Source organism: Artibeus jamaicensis, unplaced genomic scaffold (assembly GCF_021234435.1).
Source record: "Artibeus jamaicensis isolate MK-2021 breed Jamaican fruit bat unplaced genomic scaffold, CSHL_Jam_final contig_793, whole genome shotgun sequence".
Taxonomy (NCBI): Eukaryota; Metazoa; Chordata; class Mammalia; order Chiroptera; family Phyllostomidae; genus Artibeus; species Artibeus jamaicensis.
Genome location: NW_026521975.1, coordinates 9,544,511 through 9,550,134, shown reverse-complemented (window position 1 = coordinate 9,550,134; position 5,624 = coordinate 9,544,511).

Genomic DNA, 5,624 nt, shown 5'->3' with positions numbered 1-5,624 from the left:
TCTATTCTATGTACATACGACATTTATTTATGTATTCATCTGTTCATGGATGCTTGGGTGGCCACTATCTTTTGGCCATTGTTAATAATGCTGCTATAAATATGGACATACAAATACCTCTTCAACATCCTTCTTTCAATTGTTGGGGGGGCGCATTCAGATGCAGAATTGCTGGATTATAGGGTAGTCTCTTTTTGTAACTTCCTTTTTAAACTTTACTTTTTTATGTTTGAATTTCCCAGATTAATAATAAGCCGTGTCTTTACAGAATGGCTTTTATTATCCATAGAATATTTTATCAAATGAATATAATTATTTAATGGATTGCTTCAAATTTTTCATGATTAAAAATAGTGTCAGATAAATAAATATCCATTTGTAAGGTGAATTCCAAGAAGTGGAATTGCTGGGTTAAGGGGTATACATTTTTAAGGTTTTGGTATACAGTGTTACAATGCATGCACAAGCTTCTAAAGGCTTCCTTTTAAGATATATGAGCCTCTATTGCCTCACATAAGGGCCAGCAGTTTCAGGTTCCTGTGATCTCTTTAAACTTTACCTCCAGCCCTGGCTGGTATGGCTCAGAGGATTGAGTACCAACTTATAACCAGGGGATTGCTGGATCAATTCCCAGTCAGGCCACATGCCTGGGTTGCAAGCCAGATCCCCAGTGAGGGGCACATGAATGGCAACCACACATTGATGTTTTTCTCCCTCTCTTTTTCCTCCTTTTCCCCTCTAAAAAATAAATAAAATAAAAAATATATAAATAAATAAACTTTACCTCCAAAGAAAGTAAATATTTATATCAAATTAATGTTCAGAAGTGAAAGGGATTATATATGCCATCAGTCACAAGAAATACATGATCAGATCTTGCTGCTTAAATTTTTAATGAATATAAGTGATATAATTCAATTTTTTAAATTTTTTAATTGTTATTGTTATTCTATTGCAGTTGTCCCAATTTTCCCCTCCTTGCCCTCCTCTTCCCAGCCCAACACGCCCCACAACAGTGGGTTCTCCCTAAATAAATATGCAAATTCCCCTCAAGTTTGTATATTATATTTCAGTTTACAAACCACTTCCACTTTTGTTTTCTTATATGTCCCTTATAATTAGTTATTATTTTTTCTAATTTACATATGAAAATTGAGACCCAGAGAAGTGACTTGCCTGAGGTCACACAGCTGATAACCAGTGTCTTGTGGCTTATAGTCCATTGCTTTTCAAGTTATCAATGATTCATTTATCAATCTTGAGATCTAATCATACTGAGTAAGCATTATACAGACCTTTTTTTCCCAAGCTGCAAAGAGGTGGAAATGGTTTGAGGGCAGTAGCTAAAAGCTGTGATTTAAAAGGAAGCCATTTTGTGGCTGATGCATACTATAAAATTACAAACAGCACTTCTTTTCACTTTTCCCCAAGCTTGGGTGAGGCCTTCCTGGTACTGGTCCAGAGTGTTGTTCAGTACAGTGGGCTCTGGGGCCACCCCGCCCGGTTTTGAACCTTGGCTCTACAGCACAAATTATGTGATTTGAACAAGTTAACCTCTCTATACTTTTGTCTCTTCACCTATAAAGTGGGTAATAATAGCTCCCACCTCACTGGATTATCGTAAAGAATAGATGTATTAGGCAGTCAGCCTGGCACATGCTAACTGCCCAGTACATTACAATTCTTATTGCTATTGCTGAGGACCTAGACAATACTGTTCTGTTTTTAGGGTACATGGTAGGGGCTGCTCAGAAAATAGAAGTCTTCTATATTCACTGTTATTTAAAAGAAAAATTAAAAAGCTTCTATAGTAGAGTTTCACTGGTTTTCAGAAATTTGACTAGGATACAGTCTACTGTAGTTTACTTTGTGTTTATTCTGTCTTGTTGCTTGTTGAGCTTCTTCTATCTGTGGGTTTGTAGTTTTCATCAAATTTGAAATGTATTTGGCCATTATTTCTTCAATGATTTTCTGCCTTTGACTCTGGAACTATAATTACAACAATGTTAAACAATTTGATACCATCATACAGATCACTAAGACTTTGTTCAATTTTTTTTCCTATCTTTTTTATCTCTCTGTGCTTCAGTTAGGAAAGTTTGTTTGGAAAGTTTTAAGTTCACTGGCCTTCTATTTTGCAATGTCTAATCTACTAATAATCACATGAAATCATAATAATTTCATTTCAAATGTTGTATTTTTCAACTCTACAAAGTTCCATTCAGTTCTTTACTATATCTTCAATTTCTCTCTTTGTGACTCACTTTCCATTAACTCTTTGAGCACATTTATATTAGCTATTTTAAAGTCCTTGTCTGCTAATTCCATAATCTGTTATTTATGGGTCTATCTCCATTTACTGATGTTTCCTACTTATTACAGGTTGTATGCTTCTGCTTCTTCACATGTCATATGGATCTGCACAGGAGTGGACTGTCTCCCTGGAATCAAAGGCAAAAGGAGAGAAAAGCAGAACAAATAAGAAGTGACACTGTCAGAGATAGGCCCAAAACAAGAAGACTCTGCCAGAGCAGAAGTGACAGCAACAGCACCTTGCATTCATATGGCATTTTGGGGTTGATAAAGCACTTTCACCTTCATTATCCTCCATAACTTACAACATGTATTGGGACAGGTATGACTGATCGTTGGGACAGGTATTACTATCACCACTTTACAAATGAGAAAACTGATGCTCAGATATGTTTAATTGACTTTGCCAGACTCGTAAGTCTAAGGGCCATTGTTAACATTTTTACTGACCTAACACGATTCAGGTGTTTGGGAAAAAAAGCTTAGATTCTATGCTCAAGATATTTTGATGCACACACAGACATGATAGGCTTTCCTAGTTCTTTAACCTGACTCCATTTCTTTGTTAAATTATTTATGGAAGACTAAAAGATCTTTTTAACCACTACCAATTTGTTAGTTTCTCTCAGAATATAAAAGACATTGTGTAGCGTATTGGGAAAATTCAATAGTGCTTTTCTCATAAAAATACTGGCATTTACCAGCAGGAAGTCCACTTATGTCTTACGATGATCCTTGGACAGCTATCTCACCTCTGCTCATTAATTAGCCTTTGCACTACTGCTATATTTTAGCCCTCTTTTCATCTTGGGGGAATCTAGTCTAAAAATGGCTGAGTGATTTATACCTACTGTAGTAAAAATTGAACTAGGATTCATTCTGTTTATTTCTTCCTTTCTCAAGAAATTACATCAGCAAGTCAGTTTCTACATCAGTAGTTTTAAAACCTTTTATCTGTAGAAGAATACATTAAAAGAATACAATTTTATGTGGAGCCCAACTATATAATACAGATAAAAGTGGAACTGATCTGGCTGAAGACAGATGGGGGTGGGAGAGTCGGAGCTGCCAGAGTCTTGCCCACTTGGAAAGTAAATTCCCACATGGTAAACTCAAGGCCCTTCCCTTGAACCCAGAGCTCAGAAAAACTTGGGAAAACATTGGCCTGTATAATAAAATTAAAAGATCCACACCTGGCTGGTGTGGCTCGGTTGGAACGTTGTCCCATACACCTAAAGGTTGCGTTTTGATTCCTGATCAGGGCACAGACCTAGGACATAGGTCTGATTCCTGGTCCGGGCATGTGCCAGAGGCAACTGATCACTGCTTTTCTCTTGGATTGATGTTCCTCTCCCTCTCTTTCTCTGTTACTCTCTCTCTAAAAGCAGTGAAAAAATATCCTTGGGCGAGGATAAAAAAAATTCATCCATCCATCCATTCATCCTTCCTTCTGTCCACGCAACATTTACTGGAGTATTTCACTATGTGTGAAATACTGTGTTGGATCTTGGGTGATAGTAAGGGATAGTGATGAGATTGTAAAGATGAGACAAAGACCCACACGCTAAGGAGTTTACAATTTAGGACGAGTAAGTCCACAAGGGACTAAAATGCATGGCAGCAGGGCTAAATGCCAGAAGAGAATTTCAGATCAAGGAACGTGAAAGCATTCTCTTGGCTTGAGGGCACGAGTCAAGTTCAGGAAATCCAACAATAATAACAAAGGCCATAAATGGAGGTGATTAACCTTGCCCTGGTGAAAGTTACAAGGAAGATTTCAAAGGGTAGCATTTATCTCTGAGAGGGAGAATTATGGGCAGTTTCTGTCATCATGATTTAAAAAAATCTTTTTCAAGTTTTTATACATTACGTATATTCCTTTAGCTTTCAGAAAACCTTATGAAAAATGAGACACCACTACAAATTTCATAAAGTGATATTATCTCTAACATTGAAGAAAACAGCAGATGAAATGCTGTTTTAACTTCACATGTATTATTTTAATTTGGATGAGATTCAAAGAGATAAACAGGAAAGATGACTGAAATGTTAAGCCCTGTTTAAAGACACCTGTGGCTCCATTGCTGGGCATTCTAAATATTCCACCATATCCATCATCGGCCCTCACTTCACTTCCCAGCCATAGCAACCTCCACCCACCCCAGTTCCTCCTCTAAACTTGTTGTTCTGGGAATGGCAAGTGATATTCCCCTAGCAGGCTCTGTACTTTCTCATTCCACACCTTCTCTCATTGTTTTCTCTGCCAGAACACCTTCTTTCCCTTCTCTTCACTTCTTAGAATCCTATCCACTTTTCCAAGCCCAGCTCACCTGCCACCTCCTCTGGGAAACCTCCAATATCTCTGCACCCCTCACTACCATCCTTCTCAACTCAAAATGATGCTCTCCTCTCTGTTGTCATACACGTTGTTGATGCCTGTTACTGGATTTACCACAGTCTGCTGTGCAATGTTTGTTTGTTTGTTTGTTTATTCACAAACCCTGTCACCAGCATTGAAATAAGAGCACTTCGAAGGCATGGATGGTACTCTTTTCATCAGTTTCTCCACAGTCCTTAGCATAGCTTCTGGCACCTGGTAGGTGCTAGAGAAATGTTGTAGAGAATGAGGTGAAATAAGCCTGAGGAACTGAGGCTGAATATGAGAAGAAAAATTCTGAGATTAAAATAATAATAAAAAAAGAGGGATCAAGAAAGCAGGTGGAGTCAGCAGGAATAATACCTTCTCTCAGGTATTTCCTCTTCAGAGAAGATGTCTTGTTGAACTTACCTTTTGCCAAGATCTGTTGCCACCTCATTTCCTGGGTTGCCACAACTCTATTTCTCTTAACTTCACAAAGTGGTGTCAGAACTAGTTAAGGCTGTTTTGCCTTAAAGTAACAGAAACTTAATCTGCTAATAAAGACATAAAGTAAAAATGAGTTTGGGAAGAACTCTTATTGGAAGGACACTTGGGAAACTCTTCAAACTTCATAATAAAAAATAAGCAACCCAATTTAAAAGGGTAAATATTTGAGTAGGCAATTCACCAGAGAAGATATATAGATGGGGAAATAAGCATAAGAAAAGATGCTCAACACCAGTAGTCATTAGGGAAATGGGAATTAAAACCACAATGAAACGCCACACCTCCCAGCATTTCTACAATTAGAAACACAGACTAAATCAAGTGTTGGCGATGACATAGAACAAGTGGAACTCTCATATATTTCCAGTCAGAAGTATAAATGATATCATGATTTTGCAAAAACGGTTTGGCAGTTTCTTAAAAAGTTAAATATGTATCTATCACT